Source organism: Hibiscus syriacus, unplaced genomic scaffold (genome assembly GCF_006381635.1).
Source record: "Hibiscus syriacus cultivar Baekdansim isolate YM2019G1 unplaced genomic scaffold, ASM638163v2 tig00111402_pilon, whole genome shotgun sequence".
Lineage (NCBI taxonomy): Eukaryota > Viridiplantae > Streptophyta > Magnoliopsida > Malvales > Malvaceae > Hibiscus > Hibiscus syriacus.
In genome coordinates, this window is record NW_024063082.1 from 800,330 (window position 1) to 819,149 (window position 18,820).

Below are 18,820 nucleotides of genomic sequence, written 5' to 3' on the forward strand. Positions count from 1 at the left end.
AGAGAGCAAGTTTGAGGGATTCGAGACTCGTCTTTGGATATATCTGTCACACCAGCAACTTTCAATGCGCTTTCTTGCTGCCTAGCAACATCCCAGTTCTGTACCTGAGAAACAATTGTCAAATCAGGGATCCCACGGGAGTTCCTAAACTGTTAAATGAAAAAACAACTTATGCAAAATTGAAAATGATAGAGAATGCCTGTGCAGGAACCATTGAAGAATTTGATTCAACTTTATGTTACTGTCTTTCACCTTTCCTTCTCTTCTTTTTCGGCTAAATATTAGAAACTAGAAATGCTCAATACTAGAATTGTAGAGAAGAATCTTCGCTCAAACATGAATTTTCCATTTTTTTCCTATATGGAAAATTCTCATCCAAATCAGTCAACTACTCAAAAGGAAGTAATAGCTGTAGAAATTGTAATCGAGACAGATTTGGTTTACTGCTGCTGCTAATGTCTTTCCAAGAGACGGCAAATTGATAAAGCAAAAACCAAAGTCCAAAAGGATATCTCCAAACTGAAGATGTCATATCTGAATAAGTGGGATATTAGGGCCCCACCCCCACAATTACACATCTCTATGCAAAACCCTTGGTTGTTTGCTAATAATGCTGACCCACACTTTCAAGTCCCCCCCCCCCCCGATGTTAATCGAGTAATAATTTTCACTACCCTTTGCCTCTGGCGAACTAAAAGAATCAAAACATAGTTTCTTTCTGCAACAGCTAGAGAGATATCCAAACATCCTATGAATAAAGAATGACTTGTAATTAACCATGAAGTTTCAGATGACATGAAGTTGGAGTTGAGGCTTTGTTCTTCAAGAGAGTTCCATGGAAACAATAACAATACAGTTCTTGAAAGGAAGAGAGATTTTCAATACAAAACTGAAATAACAAAAAACAATAAAGGTATCTCGGCATTCAAAGGCTTCATTATTCCAAAACTCATTGATCTCAAATTAAGGTTGTCATGTGTTAACTTTTGAAACTAAAAAAGAAACCTTTTAATTTTCTATTCTAATCTGATCCTGTCAGACTGCCTTAAAATGATCGGAATTGCATATTTCCCAGTTGTTGGACGGCCTCCAATTCGGTCATTTAGTATTAATCTTGCAGTCAACAGCTTGTCAAAACCAGTTCCTGAATCATCAAACGAAAATGAAGATGAATGGGGACCAAAATATCTCAGAACTCAGTGGTTTGTAAAAATCGATATGGAAGGGATCCCAATAGGAAGGAAAGTGAGTTTCAGTGTCTATGATAGCTATGAAGAACCCTCACTTGCCATATATGATCTATTCAGTGGCCTGACTGCAGGTTGTTTGCTTACATTTTCTTAACCTTTTTACTTTATGTTAGCTTAAATTGACTGGTCAATTACACATTCTTTTGCTTGATCAGTCATTATTGTTGGTTTGTATTGAATGCTGGAATTTTGAGAAAATTTCTTTTTACTGGTGAATTTTGCAGACAACTCCCCTAGTGGTTCCTCGGAGGAATACCCCTCATCATGTTGGTAGTTTCGCTATTTGGCGTGGACTATTTTGCACCTTTGATTGCTCCATGGTTTATGTTCAACAGAAAAAAAGATCCACGGAGCTCGTTTATAGCTAGTGCTCTTCCAATGCATTAAGTATTTGGTGCTTCTTCGAGATCAGCATTGTTTGGTGGGGTTCCACTTGCTTTCATCGAAGGTGCCAAGATCACGTTGAATAAATTGTTCAGTCAAGCCAGCACCGCATGTGAGTGGCTTTGCCATACCAATCGGCAGTTCCAGGCAGGGATCGTCATCATCATCTTCATGATTTGGGTAACTTTTTGCTGAAGGGAAAGAAGCCAGAATCAGGCGCAGATAATGAAAGTAAGACGGAAGTTTTGGAGAGCCTTTGATGCTCCTCCAGTACCATCATTTGAATACAAATGAAGTGATATAAGATAAACCAATTGTCACTGTTGGCCTAAGATAAACTTCTATCTCTGTAATTCCTGCCATTTTAAAGCCATTTTGAAGTGTTTTTCAAACTTACATTGAAATAGTAGCTATTTCTGATTTATTCTTTTTCCCTCAGATGTATACCTACATGTTATTACAAAATATAATCAGATAAAAACGCACCAAATTACATATAAAACAACCCAATTCGTTATTAGCATTGGAACTCCCAAAATTAAAGGGGAAAATTTGACAACTTACATAAATGAATACTGACCCTTCTCACCCTAATAATCTCTTTTTGTTCTCTCCTTTATTTCTGTTTCTACTTGTTACTCTCAAATTACAATCAAAATAGGACATCAAAAATAACGGAACAAAAGAACCTTGTTAACGTGTATGTATGCATCTCTTCATACAGGGTGATGTCTCATGACTGCCAAAATAGGTCAAAATCATTACTATACAATGAACGGTCTTGAATCTCTAGATTCGCAACATGCCAATTTATGAGTTGTGAATGGAAAAGCTTGCATAAAACCAGTCCTGCTGGGAAAATCCACAATTCACTTTCATCTCTGCATCCGAAACCGCGCCTCATGTTAAGCAAGGATATGGTATTATGAAACAGTTTACTTAGTAAGAACATCAACTTACATGTTAATATTCCATGGCTGAAGGTTTGGGCTCCGTTTACTTGATGACGACCGACTCTTATAGTGAATATACCCACAAAGAAATGCAACAACCTGTTGAAAGATGATATGATTACCAAATATTCAGTCATTGGAACTGTGACCTGAACAAAAGTATGTTTACAGAGGGAATTAGATATCAAACGCTAGAGAAACTTACCACATTAACCAAGGATGTTATGTTCCACAAAGCATACACGTGCAAGACCTGCAGAATGCCTCGGTCCATGACTGAATAAAGCATTTATGCCAGCAGGAAAGGGAAGAAGAATGCCAAGAGGTAAAATAAACAACGCCAGAAAGACATCCAACAACGAAATTGAATACAACAGAAGGAGCGTAAGCAACACTAAGCTAAAATCCCCTAAAAGTATCATTGATATGACCAAGCCAACAAGATCCTGCAATAATATAAACAAGGTGTTAAGTGAAAGATTTAAAACTGTATATAATTTACAAGAAACTATAATATAACCCCTTAAATTCATGAGCTACCTGGTGACCGACAGGTCTAGTATTGTGGACTATGAAAGAGAGAAGGAAAAATAAATCTCTCTTCTCTTCAAGCATTTGTATGTTGTTAGTATCTATAAGCCTTTCGTAAATCCTCTTCCGCCTTGCAAAACCTTCACTGCTTTGGTTACCTTGGGTTAAAAGAACCTCTCTTTGATAACCAGATTCATTTTGCATGTCCGTGGCCTTCACACTGCCACAAACATGAAAGTAACGAAGTTAAATTCCAAATGATTCCATCATATGCATGCCCACAATTTTTAAAATGTTCAACAATTTGAATTTATTTCCATAAAAAAGTACAGGCATAATTACTTCACTTTAGTTTCTTGGGCTACTGCCTACTACACCCACAGGTCATCCTATTTGCAGGTATATAGTTCTGGTGCTCAACAAAAGCATGCTCAAAGTATACCAGCCAATGCGTCTTTGGTGGTACCAACCACATTGAACTGATCCAAGTTCAGAAAAATAATGTTGATCCAGCCACACACATATTACCTTGACAGTAGCTCAGTCCGGATCCCATTATTTTCCAAGGATACAGGTTCTCTTTCCTCTTCAACAGAAGACACCAAAAGTCCATACTGGTTGTAACCATTAGGTGCAGCCTGAAACCAGGCAAGACAAATGCATACACCATAGATTCTCAAAGCAGGATTAGCATGGGTTTCGAGCCATCGCAAGACAGGTCGAAATGTTAGTCTCAACTGCCCACGACGAACCAAGCGTAATTGTGCATTCAAACCAGCCACCAGTCGATACCAAGTAGTAGGGGGCACTAACTGTAGGAGTTACAACAATGAAAAGAATTCATTATAACAGAAACTTCAAAGATGAACCATGCTTTCACCAATTACATGGTTAAAATATTAGAACTGACCTGACTCATAAGACTAGTAAGAATGTTATCGTTTTGAAGGGAAAATGGAGCCATATAACTTCCGTCACCTCCAAAAATTATAGCCATAGGAAACCTTTGAGGGAGCCGAGGAGGAAGGACTGATCTCTTTTCATCTCCACCAAGGAAGACGTCCACATAAGCAAGCATTAAATCAGAAGTTGCAGATACCTACAGTGAACAAATATCGGAATTTCATGTTTGCAACTGCATCCAAGAATTTTGCTTCGACAGCAAAAATGTATAAAGTTTATTTTAAACGAGTAACTACATAATTAAGGCATAATCCCAAAAAGTTCACACTGTAAGACCTGCTTGTCCAGTACTTTTTAGTTTTTTTTTTACCCAAAGCAACTATCTTCCCTGATATAGCACATTAGCACAGGCTCAACTAAATGATGTGCAAACATTTTCACATCCAGAAAAGTAGAGCATCCATCTAACCATGTATTAAAGGAGCCATCTAATCGGTCCTTTGGTTATAAAACAAACTGATTACAAAATTTGAGTATCTCCAGAGTATATAAGAACTTAAGGCTGGTACATAATATCTACTCTGGCTTTCTAGGTGATATGCATCACAATGATTAGAAAAATGTTCAACAAACCAGAAAGAGGATAGCAAACAAAAAGACATCTGTCTCAGTCCTAAGACATGTGTACATGGTTTAAAAAGATGAAATGAGAAAAGCATGCAGCAAAGATAGAACCAAAACAGATTTGAGGTTGACCCAAAAAATCAACTACGAGATGCAAATCAAGTAAAATGAACCCATTATTGTAAACAAATTAAACCAAGACCAGAAGTAAATAGAAACCTTAAGCCCCTCATAGAGAGCCCGTGAACGGCAAGAACGTAAGCAAGCATGGTCATACTAAGATCGCACAAACTCCCGTAATTGTTGCAACCTCATTCTTCGGCGCCATTGCTGCCATGACCAAGCAAGGGGATATGCAAGAATAGAAAGAATTGTGTAAATTGCACCTTCCCACCACCGGTAAGCAGCTCTTACATTAATCTCGTCCACAAACATGTTGTATGCACCCTCGTATCTGCCAGGTCAAGTACATCAAATCAATGTGAAAAAATAATGATAAAATATTAACATAATCCAGTACTAGGAACAATTGGAGATTACACAGCAATTTATGAGAACCAATTCAAAATAAAATATAGCAATGTACTCGCACAATCTCTTTTATTTCATCTGGAGGAGTGTGGGGCAGATGCCAAGGTTCACTGAAAGTATTAAGACCCATGAAATACATTCTGTGCACATGACTTTGTGACTCCTCAACTCTGTTCGTTTCCAATACCTGAAAGCAACAAAAAGGCACAATTGAAGTCAACCAAGGGGAAATAGACAAAAAAAGAAGGGAATGATAGCCCAACAAGCGAAAAAAAAAGCATAAAGAATATAAATATCAAGCATAGATGACAAGGAATTCTATGAAATAATAAAAAGAACCACACATAAAATTTGTGTACTACCTCATTCAATGACTCCAGAAATGGGAACGAATGATCTATTTGAGATCCATACTGAGTGGGAGCTGGGCCGGGCAATTCGTCAACTCCGACAAATTTCATTCGTGCAACACTTAGCACTATTGGTAAGAGGATGAGAAGACCCACAAGAAGACAACAAAATAACCAAGGTCCCCCAAATGTGTAAATTAACTCTTCAAGTGCTGTATAACAGTGTGGCATGTATCTGTCTGAAATGCATTTGTAAGGACAAGGAGTTTCAGCAATACCACCTGAGATTAAAGGAGAGGCGTTTGGATATCAATTTGCCGTAATGAAGACAAATTTTGAAATTAGTTTATGTTAAAAATGGAAAAATATCACAAGCGGTATAAATCCAATTTAATGTATTAATGTATAAATTTATAAAGAGATGGCCAAAATCACAAGCAGTATAAGTCCAATTTAATGTATTAGTGTATCAATTTGCCGTAATGAAGACAATTTTTAAAATTGATGGTTAGCAAATTAATAATATTAATGAATAAATTTATAAAGAGGTGGCCAAAATTTTAAAAGTTTTAGGGCCAAACTAGAAATTTACATTTTTTTCTTAATTGTTAAAGCTATTATTAATTGGGTTTTCATCAACTTAGGTGGGGCCAAGGCCCCTGCCAGCCCTTTCAAAGCTTCAACTCGCCCCAGTACTTCATGACAAAAAAATCCAAACACTCCAGTACAAGAGCAGGATGCCATTTGTTTGGCAATTTAAACCACATATAGGACATAATCCATTCAACACTTAATGTACCTCGAACAGCAGTATAAATGGCACGAGAGGGAAGCTCCCAAACAGGACAAGGACAACAGAGATAACTATCAGATCCACTAACATTCTTGTAAGTACCAACAGGACATGCCTGGGAAAAAGCAGAAATAGTAACAAACTCAAACTTTAACGGCTGAAAGTAATATCAATTTGTATTGGTTCAAGAGAAGGATTTACAAACTAGTACAAAGGGATAAATGATAGACTTCTCCAATCATTACTTTAAAATTACATATACTTCCTAAAAACTCTCACTCATACAAAGTGCTCCTGTAAATTCAGCCACATAATTGGACTGGATAGAGATTGTTTCTTTTTGGTTTTCTATCTCTTGAGGGAGATTAGACCTTGTATTACTTTGTAATTATTTGAGGATAATGAAATCCTAGGGCACTCTTTTCCTCCTTCCGCTGATTCAGGAACTATTTTCAAGTTCCATTAATCATGAAGGGGGTTTTTAATGAGGCCTACTATTCCTATTAAAAAAAATCCATGTGCTTCTTATATAAGTATAGCCCCAACTACCAAAATTCTTGTTAAACGAAAAGAATCTGAAAATTGTCAGAAAGCAACAAAAATGCCAACTTACCACACAAAACGTCCCGTACAGCCCCTTTGGACAAGCTTTACCAGTCACTGTTCCATTTTCTCCACAACCACTCTCATTTCTACCTAACCCTCCCCTTTAAAAATAACAAAAACATCACTATGATATCCGGAGGATAAACTCCATAAACAAGCATCGAGGAGAAGAAATAAATCGTGAGTATAAACTATAAGGCAATGACAGAATGTAAAGTTCAACTAATCATTAATGCAAACCAAACTGCCAAGTATATTCAATAAACTAACATGTTTCACCATTCACCATTTAATTCATGACACCAAGATGAGATTTAAGCATTACAACATAACACATTAAGCCTACCACCCTAATATAACCCCAAAAGCAAATCTTACAATATGGTAATTGCAATTCCGAGTCTTCAATTTAGAATTGTCAGATACCAAAAAGCAAAGAAAACCAACCATTTCATGAAATAATACAATTTTCTCCATGAATTATAGTATAACAGAAATTCTACATAAAATAATTGCATTTCTAACATATCCATAAAACATTCACCATGGAATAATATTTGGGACTCAACAATTTTGAGTAAAAAAAATGAGCACACATTGATTAATTTCAAAGTTCACTAATAGCCTCAACCCAATAAAATAAAAGAGAGGAAGCTATGTGATAGATAATGTTCAAATTCTACATTTAAAAGCTTTTTAGCAGTTATCATACAAAATCATTTGGTTAACAGACACCAGCTGGAGTATTGATTGCCAATGTATCATGGACCTAGAAATATTATTAAACGTGTAGTACCATCAGTAGCCTGGCAACCTAGTATTCAGAAAAAGAAAATACATTGGAAACAAACCTGGAATAGATGCTTCCCTTCACTCTAGCAATAGGCTGGTACACATTTCCAGTGGGAATGTCTGACCAATGAAAATGAATCCTTCCACCTCCTCCACCACCACCCCCTTTGGGACTACCATATCCTCCTCCGCTTGAAAGATTAGTAGATTCACCAAGAGTCAATGTGTGTAGAAACAGAAGTACGGTACCACCAGAGCCACCCCCAGGAGCTCTGCTTGAATCATTAGAAACTGAATACTGTTGTTTCCAGACAGTTTCTGCAAAACTTTCTCCATCAGCCCTCACAGCACCCTCAACAGACAAACTTGATAATGGATGCTCCATGGAACCCATCACTGTTCAGACAGAACATCTAATGAAAAACTAGGGAACAAGTGTAAATACAAGCAGTATTCAATAATACTAACAAACTAGGGAAGGACAGATTTTTTTTAATCTGATAGACATTCTGTAGCTCAACCATTAGATTAAAACTTTGTCCTAGTTCTCCCTTCTCCATCCTTCCTAACAAAAGAGTAAGAATTTAAGACAATACAACACCTCAAACATAGCTCCATGACCCCCTTTTTCACATTTAATGGAATTAATTAAACCTTATCGACATTTCCAACTTAAATTGTAAACTACTGCAATCAAACTAAAGTTCTAGCTGCCTAACACGATCAATAAAATCTCACCCGGACATATATATATTTAAAGGAAACAAGCCCCGTAAGTCACAAACTACCCTTTGCTAAGACTTTCCGATTAGAATCTTCAGAAATTAAATTGAAGAGCCATAAACATATGCCCATGAAAAAAATCCTTACCTATGACACCACCACCTGCAGTCGAATCAGCTGAGCTCTCATTTCCACTTCCACTACCAAGTTCACAGGGCAACTCAGAATTCCCATATGAATTACCACCCTCAACACAACTACCATTATAACAACCAAGGCCCCCTTTACCACCATGACCACCACCACTGCCAATACCATTGTCTAAAAAATTTCCTCTGCCAACGCCACCTATGCATCCTGTACAAGAACAAAAGCAAGCCATACAAACGTGTGCATAGATATGATTAAAAGCCATAAAAGACCGTCTTTACGACACAGATGATTTGTGCATAGATATGTTTGTATGAGTAGGTATGCATGGTTGCATGTACACAAACGTGTGCATATATAGAAGAGAAGAAAATTGAAATAGAACCTAAACCAGAATATAGAAACATCCCCATCCCAGAAGCACTGATTATTCCAGAAGACTGCACCGATATCGTTCTTGCCCGATGGAAATGAACAACAGATCCCTTGATAAGACCTTCAACAGTGATGTCCTCAACTCGGCATATCTACAAACCAAACTAATGAACCAGATAAATAAGCAAAATTAAGCTTACTTCCTAGCTCATTACTGCACAACCATACCTGGAGAGTAAAAGGCAGAGATGAATTCACATTGCAATCTTCAGGTGGATGAAATAGTTCAATAGGGCAATCTTGGTGCTCACAGTAAAGCTTTGGTGTACTGCCAAAAAAAAAAGTGAATAATCAGGTATATTATAAAAGGTAGACATCTTCAATACAAGGGAAATACAACAAGAATAAGAACTGACATAGCATAAGATGATGCACCCTCTAGGGGACCGTGTAAAACAGATCCAGGTCCAACCTTCATGCAAAACAATTATAGTTAATTCATTAACCATACGGAACCAATTCCTACAGTATATAAATCCTGCGGCAAATATTCATCAAACTGATGAATAGCATTCGGAAGTATTTTTACCATACACATGGCATAGAATGTGAGCCATACCTCTATTTAACTCTTATGATGATTAAAATATTTGATAATAGCTAAAGAAGGCTAATCTACCAGCATGGACATGAATATGGCAGGCAGGAAAATCAAGAAAAAAACTACAAATTACATCAAATTTACATTGGTTTATCCGTCAAAGAAACGAAAAGCAGTCCACCCTTCAAATTGATGCTTCCATAAAAAATTGTATACTGTTCTTAACATTATAAATCACAGTGAAATTACAAAGAAATCGTTGTCCTTACAACAACTGAAGACAAGCAGCTGGATCACAAATGAAAATGCAAGTTCAGGAAAGCAATAAAACTTAAACTTGTTACCACTAGAGAAATAGAAAATAATCCTCATTACCCAAAGCTGTAAACCATTAATGTTAAACGAGGTCATACACCTTAGCCTCCTAATTTGAATGTTCCCGGAAAATTTACTTTTAACCATATAAAAGCAAAAAAATTTAGTCCAACAAAATTCATAAACTTTGAACCAAGAATCAATCAATTGGCACAATAGGATAATCACTTACATTAATGCTGTAAAATAGAGATAGGACCAGACGTTGTGCTTGAATTTTATCCCCTGGTCCAGATAAATTCAATAAACCTTGTCCATGTACTCCCAGGTTTGCATTGGAATGTATGACTGATGACTCCTGGACATGAAAAAGGAAAGGATAGAATTGTCACGAATGATTACATTCTGAGAAAATGCAATTGAAATAACAAAGCTGCAACCGGTTAGACACCTTGAGAATGACTAAATTACTAGCCTCAAGCCACGAAGTTGCAACAGTTAAATCTTCACCGCCATTTATAAGCATTTTAGAATTCCACATTAAGAATATTTTCACAGTCATGCGTAAAGCCCCATACACCTGATATGCATAGAACAAGGAGATCATGAAGTAATGAGAGCATATTCCTAAAAATAGGGAAGAAGAAAAATGAGGCATAAATGGTCAACTGATTAGCAAATATGGAGAAAATCGCTTCACATAATGATAAAAAGAAAAAGGAATAAGAGACTTCATCACTCAAATTCAAAAGAGAATTATTTGTCACCTTGATTATAGAATCACTCATTAACAGTTCTTCAGCTAATAATTCGAACTGTGAAGTTGCATAATGTGCTAGCCCAAAGCTCAGCACCCCGCCACACAGAAGACTTGTCTGTCCTTGCACCTATATAAGGAACAAAAACTAGAATTAGATTCCTCTTGCCAAAACGAATTTTCTCTATAACACACATAACCATATAACATGCACAGCAACTCCAAAAAAAGTAAAATAATAGAGATATGCAAACTAAACTAACTATTAACTCAGATGCCTAAAGATGGGGAAATAAAAAAATAAGAAAAGTTAGAAACATCCAAATACATGAGAACTAAAACGCAGTAAAATTCATGTGTTCGGAGATATCAACATTTTCTAGTATCTCATAATAAAAAACTTAAAGTTATCAAACCTGAACACGACTCCAAAGCAATGGAACACTGACTCTGGCGCATTTTTTAATATAGACATTAGTCCAAAGTGGCAGATAGGGAAACTCTGGAAGAAGTGTTTCCGTATCTGTTGACATATTAAAATTGTTAACTATAAGACTTCGCGGCACATCATCGTAAAGGGTTCCAGCAGCACCAGCATTCTCAGGGCAGCCATGGCTAATTCCTCCTGAAAGATAATTATCAAGTGATTACCAACCAGTTGCCAATCGCAATAAATGGACAAAGTAGGAGCAAAAACAAAAAAATACACAATATGATGAAATCACAAAGCTTCAAAGATAAGTTGTTGTCCAAGCTTGTCATCGAGCAAATAATTCCTTCATATGAAAGTAGTCCATTAATTTAACTATCAAAAGGCATCCCTATATTCCAAAATACTCTAATCATAAAATCTGTTTTGAACCACATTGAAAAATTCTAGCCAATCTTTTGCTCGTTAGTTGTGACTCTTCTGAATATTGCACATTCTTTTAGCAAGTTGAAAAAGTAATCAACTAGCATTAAAAACATTATATGAAAAGAATTGTTATTCTTAATAAATACTGAGCCTTTTCCTGTGATCCATCATAATGAAAAATGGCAAAAATAATAAGTGTCTTACCATGCACATAAATTTTTGGTTCATCATGCTTGCTGAAAACATCAACTGCAACTCTTCCACCACCCCCACCACCAAAACCATTACCTCCACAAGCACTTATCCTGCCACCTCCAATCCTGCTCTTCAGAACAACAGATACTACAACATTAAAACCCTTAACTATATAACCAAGTAAAGTGATAACATTCAACCCAAGGTTATAAATCAAAGATATTCATGTAATTCAAATGAAAGAAGTAAAAGCACATCCAGATAAAGCATATGAACATACCTAATATAAAGGGAAAAATCAATGTTTTCAAACAAGTAAAAATGTTATTAGAATCAACAATGGTTTACCCTCAAAATTATGGTTAGCAGGGCTACATAAACACCCACTCAAGTATCATTTTGTGAGACTTGGTAATCATTTATTCTCATTGTTCCCTAAATTCTTTCCACTTACCAAACAAACACAAAATAATCATCCAACTATGGAAACTAAATAAACCAAAGCAGCACTAACTAGACAGAAGCATTACATTTTATGAGCTATGATATGGATTGAACCACCTGAACCACCACCTCCTTTACTCCCACCATCAGCCAACAAGCTCCCATTCACCTCCAATAACTCTTTAATCACCAGTTTTACCCGGCCACCGCCTCCCCCTCCATAGTCCACTTCCTTACTTGTTGAACCTCCTTGCTACCATAACTCGAAGGCTCCTGCAATGATGACCACGAATAAACATCTCCACCCCATACATCCTCCGGCAGCTTCACATCCTCTACCAAGCAACTCGCACCTCGGCCACCATGACCTCCGCCCGCTCCTTCTACTCCCAGAGGTGTCCCACTCGTCTGTGCCGGTGGGTCCCCAGCCCATCCTGTAGTATTCACGGCCGAGCCATTGAAAAAACTAGCGTTATAAGCCGCGAGCTCAAAAGTACCTGTAACTATAGACGAATTTTCAGCTAGGGAAAAGTTCCCGCTGATGTTTAGGGTTATTGAACATCCTGAAATGGGACAATGGAATCTAACACCGGGGAGTATGTAGAAACTACCCTTTCCCGCTATATAAACATCACGAGTGAGTTTCAAATCATCCACAATCTTACACGTAGTATCCAGAGAACCTACCCGCCGAGATCGTCAGTACAAGAGACTGACGGGGCGTGAGGAGGCGGAGGAGGAGGTGCTGGAGGAGAGTAGTCTTGATGGAGCAAAAGAACCTCCGAATCCGAATCGGTTATCGAAAAATCCGATTCAAGGTTCGAAGAGGAAAGAGACATAACGAAGGTGGTGAAGAAGAAGAAGAGGAAGGTAAAGAAATGGAGAAACAGAGAATGATATCGAGCCATTCACTTCTGCTGAAAGTCATCAGAATGGAGGGTTAAGATTTTGTTTTTAAAGGTAAATTCGTCGATTCGAAAACTAACGGGAATTGAAACCACCATGAAGAAACAAACAAAAGCAAATTTAACAATGATTCTCTGTAATATTTTGGGCGAAACTTATCAAAGAAGAAAAAGGAATTTGAAAACCCTAGAAATTAGGTTTCCGTTTTACTCTCTGCAACAATATTAAGTATAATATTATTATCATAATAAGAAGAGTTGCTCTTTTCACACAGAGGGAAAGATCGATAAAGTAAAAAGATCAGAGCGCTTTATCGGGGAGAAGGAGATGGAGAGATAAAATCAACTACGGTAATGTTTACCTGAGCTTCTTTCCTTTCGCTTTTTGATTGGTTAAGGGGCAAATTTCTCAATTTTAAAACCATTCAAAAAAAGACACGTATTCGGTTCCGTAACATTGGAAACTTTGGATCATTTGTGGAAGTTAATGCTTGTTTTCACCTTCTGTTAAAGGAGCGTTTAAGATACTTTAAACGACGTCGTAGAAAGTGTCTTGTGATATTTAGATATTACCACTCTGATTAGATAAATTAATTAACTAATGTTCTGGCACTGGCAAGGACAGTGGCAGTGAAGCTTGTGTTGTGCGCAGGGTAGGTAGAACGTGTGAATAAGTTGACAGGGTCAGAATTTTAAGTTATTAAATATGTCAATTTAAAATATAAATTCGATAATTAATGTAAACCTGACATATAAAATAAGAGCATTTATCTCAAAAAATCACATATTTCATTTAATATTTTTTATCAGGTACCGTTCAAATTATATTTTTTGATTTAACATATTTTACAGAAAAGCGCACCCTTTATAACATGTTTAACGTTTATTTGACGTCAGGTGAGGTAAAGTGTGCCTCGTGAGGCGTGTCTTATGCTGACATGGGATATCCGTGTGTATAACGCGGCCCCTGGGACACGCCCTAGGCCTCGTAGGGTATAGCGCGGGACAAAGGTCGCGTCTTACCTGTGAATTTGCCACGCGTCAGTAAGGCGCGCCAGGGGCGCGCCTTAGGTCTAATTATCCACCTACCCCGACGCTTCACACCCTAATCCCTCCCTATAAATACCTCATCCTCAATCACTTTCATCGCACCAAATTCTCTTAATTTCTCTCAACTTCTCTCAAATACTCTTATATTCTATGTTTAAGGTATATTTTATTATATTTTTAATATTTTGTATTTGATTTATTTAAGTATTTAATTTATTTAATATTTTACCTATATAATTTTTTTTGCAGATATATAATGGAAGGCGGTGTACTTCACTTGGATGAAAATCATATATATCGACACTTTGCTAATACGGTAACATTTTAACGTTTTAATTTAATTTAAATTATTAGTAATAATTTGTTGATTTATTTAATGCATGATTATTATATTAAGAATTAATTTTTGTAATTATTTAATTTTAGGAGAATGACCGTGTATTAGATCCTTTTATTAGGAATCTTAAGTTAGTGATACCTAGTTGTGTCTTGCCGTATTTAGTAGACGTTGGATTCGGTTACATAGGTAGATATCAGGGTCACTGTAAGATATAACCATACATTTTTTCTGCCTTAGTAGAGCGATGGAGGCCAGAGACCCACACATTCCATCTTCCGTACGGAGAGTGCACGATTACACTTGAGGATGTTGCTATGCATCTGGGGCTTCCGGTGGATGGAAATATGATATCAGGGATCGTGTAGGGTTTCTGGACTACTTTGTGCCGGGAAAATCTAGGACGTGTCCCGGAAAATTTTAATGGTGGTCGGATACCGTTAAATTGGTTAAATGTCAATTTTCGGGAGTTGAGCGAGGACGCATCTGATGATGAAGTTAAAATGTATGCACGGGCATGCATACTGCAGCTGATAGGAGGATTGATGATGACAGACATATCGCGCAACCAAATTCACTGCATGTGGTTGCGACATCTTAACAACAAAATTTGTTGGACTTTTTGTTAATTTGTTTTGCTTAATTTTGTTTAGTATCATTTAATATAAGTTATTGTAATTTGGTTATCATTTACCATTTAATACTTATTGTATCGTTAATATCAATTATTCGTTAATATAACGCCAACATCGAATCTCATATAATTGTATCATTTTTTTAATCTTCATCAGCGGTTATCGAATAACATTAACTTGAAGTAAATGCAAATTAAGGTACAATAATTATTATTTGATAAACAACTACATCATTTCCTCATCAATGGTTACTTGATGACAACAAAAGTGGACATGTTTTTCTAGTGTGTCATGGGTTTCTACAATGCACACATCTTCTGTCTTGTCTAGATCTTTCTCGAATATCCATATCGCAATGAATTCGATTGAATTTTGAACGACCACACTAACTAAATAAACTCAGATTTGGTACAATCGGAATCCAATCTTGAACCTCATCAGAGTCTTTGTCATTACCTATGGGGGGAACTCAAATTCGTATACCTTAAAAACTTCATATAGTAGGTATACGGGATCCACAAAATGGTTATAGTCTTGACGTGTATACAAGCAAGCTGCTATCACATGAGAGCATGGATACTTCAAAGCTTGAAAAAACCCGCAGTCGCACGTTCTGTCCCTTAGATTTACTCTTAACGATACATCTTCAATCCCTTGAAGAGGCCGCGGCAACTCTGTGACACGAAACATTTCATGTCTTCTAGAGAAGCTTGTTACAAACATTCCATTTGATTTATAAATTTTTTTCTGTAGATCTGCAATTAATCTAGGGTGATAGACATGATTGTCTTGCATCCAGGTTTGAGCTTGTCCCCGAGATTCGCAAAAAGCGCCCCCAAACGAAAATATATAGTCTTTACCAAAGCCGCTACTGGTAAGTGACGTGCACCCTTTAAGGTTGAATTTATGTTCTATGCCAAGTTGGTCGTCATGTGTTGATATCGATATCCACCATCATACGCGTTCATCCACATTTCTTTATCGATGAGGCTGATGTAATCGTATCCTTCCTCGTTCTTCGCCCACAAATCTTGAAGCATTTATTCAAACATTCGAGGAAGTAGTTCGTAACCTGATAAACAAATGTATAACTTACTAACTTGCTTTCTTTGCAAAATTAAAAGGATCGAAAGAAAACAAACTACATCAGTTTCACTTACCTATGCGCACAATTAATTGACGCTCATCATTCTTCTTGTACCTTTCATGGTAGTTCGCATCAATGTGTCAGAGACAATACCTATGTTTGACAAAGGGTGGTTGCCACATTGGACCCAAAGACTCCATTGCTGCTTTGATCCTAGCTCCGCGATCTGAAATGACACAGATGTTTTCCCTCGTGATAACATGTGCACAAAAAATTTCGGAGGAAAAAAAACCCAAGAATCTGTATCTTCTCCTTCGATAAGAGCAAAAGCAACTTGAAGAATGTTGCAATTGTCATCTTGGACAACTGTCAATAATAAAACTTGCTTGTATTTTCCATACAAGAAAGTCTCGTCGATCTGGACCACATGCTTGCAGTATTTGACAGCATTAACGCACTGTGGGTAAATCCAAAAAACCCGTTAGAATTGGCATCGATCGCGAAGAACTCGATCATTATGGTATGCATAGGAGGTTTTGAAGTCCACAATTGTCCCATGATTCAACCTCCGCACCAGCCTAAACCAACTTGGAAGTTCGTTGTAAGATTCATCTCATTCGCCATGAAGTTTGACAATGGCATTTTGTTTTGCCAACCAAGGTTTTTTGTAGGAGACAATATACCCATACTGCGATTGTATAGCTGAAATCAACACAACAATAACTATATGAGAGCTTGCTTTTACTATGGGCATGATGTCTTGGCATATCATTTCAGAGTCCAAGTTGGGATGATCTTGGTTGACCCATCCAGCAAAACATGTGTGAGGACCGTTGTATACTATTAGTTCCTATATGTTATTTTTCCCCTTCCTCTTCGATACACGAACCATCCAATTGGATCCGTTTCCGCATCGGGCACAGTGACATACATATTTTTCTATCGTAGAGCGGTCGACTCTAGATTAAACAGAATTACGAATATTATAATTTTTTATAGCCATCATCGCTTATTCTTTGCTTGAAAACTCCATGCCTAAAGATAACTCACCATTTTTTATTGATGAGTAATATCCATAGTCACCGAGATGAGACATATCCGTAAATTCTGGCTCGTACATTGCACCATAATCAGCTTCATACGTGTGTGCTGGAGGGTCAGTTTGTGCCACATTTACTGGAACTTCATCTACATTATCATCATCATCGGAGTTGAATTGCGATGATTCTGGGTGAATGAATAGTCCAGTCTCAGCACCATCCGCACTAGGCTCATGAAGGGGTTCTTCTGGTGGAGATGATGGTTCCTCCATGCTCTCCACATTTAGGTCGAATAACCTACTACTTGCACGCCTTCCCCTTAAACTGGAAGACATATCGACATTGAGATCGAAAAAGCTCGCAATCGAATGCCTCCCGCTGGAGCTTGAAGCCATCATGTCAAATGGAAACTGCACAAATTGTTACGTCGATAGCATATCCATATTAAGGTCAAAGGGATTTGAAGATGAATGTCTTCCCCTTGAACTGGAAGCGATGTTGCCATACGGATTGTTCGTCGACCCACCTCAGTACATATCGTAAGAAGTTGTTGATAAATGTCTCCCTATTATGGCATTAAAATCATTACACATTACTGTCGTCGGGCTGTCAACTTGTTTAACTAGCCCATAGTGGGAGCTTAATGATTGACCCCGAACAGCACGCACTTGAACAAAATTTGCATACATTTCAATATCGACATTTGAATAATTACTTTGAACTTCAACCATCATTTCAACTTTATCATTGTTCGAAAGTTCGAACGTTGTATAAGTTAATGACAACAATGATGTTGGAAATCTGTACTGCAACGACGACATTCTTCTACTACTTCCAACATAAATATTCCTCGAAATCTTCGTTATCAGCTCCTCAAGAGTTATGTTTATCTTGAATGATATTTTAATACGCTCATTTGATACGAAAATAATGTCGGTTTCATCTTCTCGAATTTCACCATCATAATAAACAATAGTTGAAAGTCGCGCCATTCTTTAAGTTTAAAAGTGCGACAATATTATATTTGCAAAAAAACAACTGAAACAAACCTGATTAAATAAATAATATATGAACGAAAATATAACACAATAAAATTTTTACACATAAACTTAAATAATTTAAATAATATAATTTTATATTATTACATGCACCACAAAACTATTTCGACGTATGCTCCCGCTTTCCAATTTTACAAACACATAAATTAATGAACAACAATTAGTATAATATTTGTTCATATAATCATAATAAACAATAAGTATAATAAAAAAATTATAACAAAATTACCTTATAAATAAAAATCGAACGAACTTCTGAATCAAATATGAGAAGATTGCCGAATTGTTGTATTAATTTTTTTCTGTTGAGAGGAGATGTGGGGAGTTTCGGGGGGAATGGTATTTATTGCCGAGAAAAGTTATTATAATTATACAAGACGCGGTACCTGCACTGCGACTTACATAATTATATCATATAAAGCTAAGGCGCGGCCCCAGGACCGTGCTGAATATAATTGTGTCAGATTCATAGTTAAGACGCGACCTCTGTCCCGCGCTATACCGTACGTGGCCTAAGGAGCACCTCAGGGGCCACGCTATACACACGTGTATCTAATGTCAACATAAGGCGCGCC

The 18,820-nt window shown here is 37.0% G+C and overlaps 1 pseudogene; it reads right to left on the reverse strand.

Annotated features, from left to right (window-relative positions):
- Positions 1–2,244: 2,244 nt before the first annotated feature.
- LOC120162034 lies at positions 2,245–13,316 on the reverse strand (annotated as a pseudogene).
- Between the last annotated feature and the right edge of the window lie 5,504 nt (positions 13,317–18,820).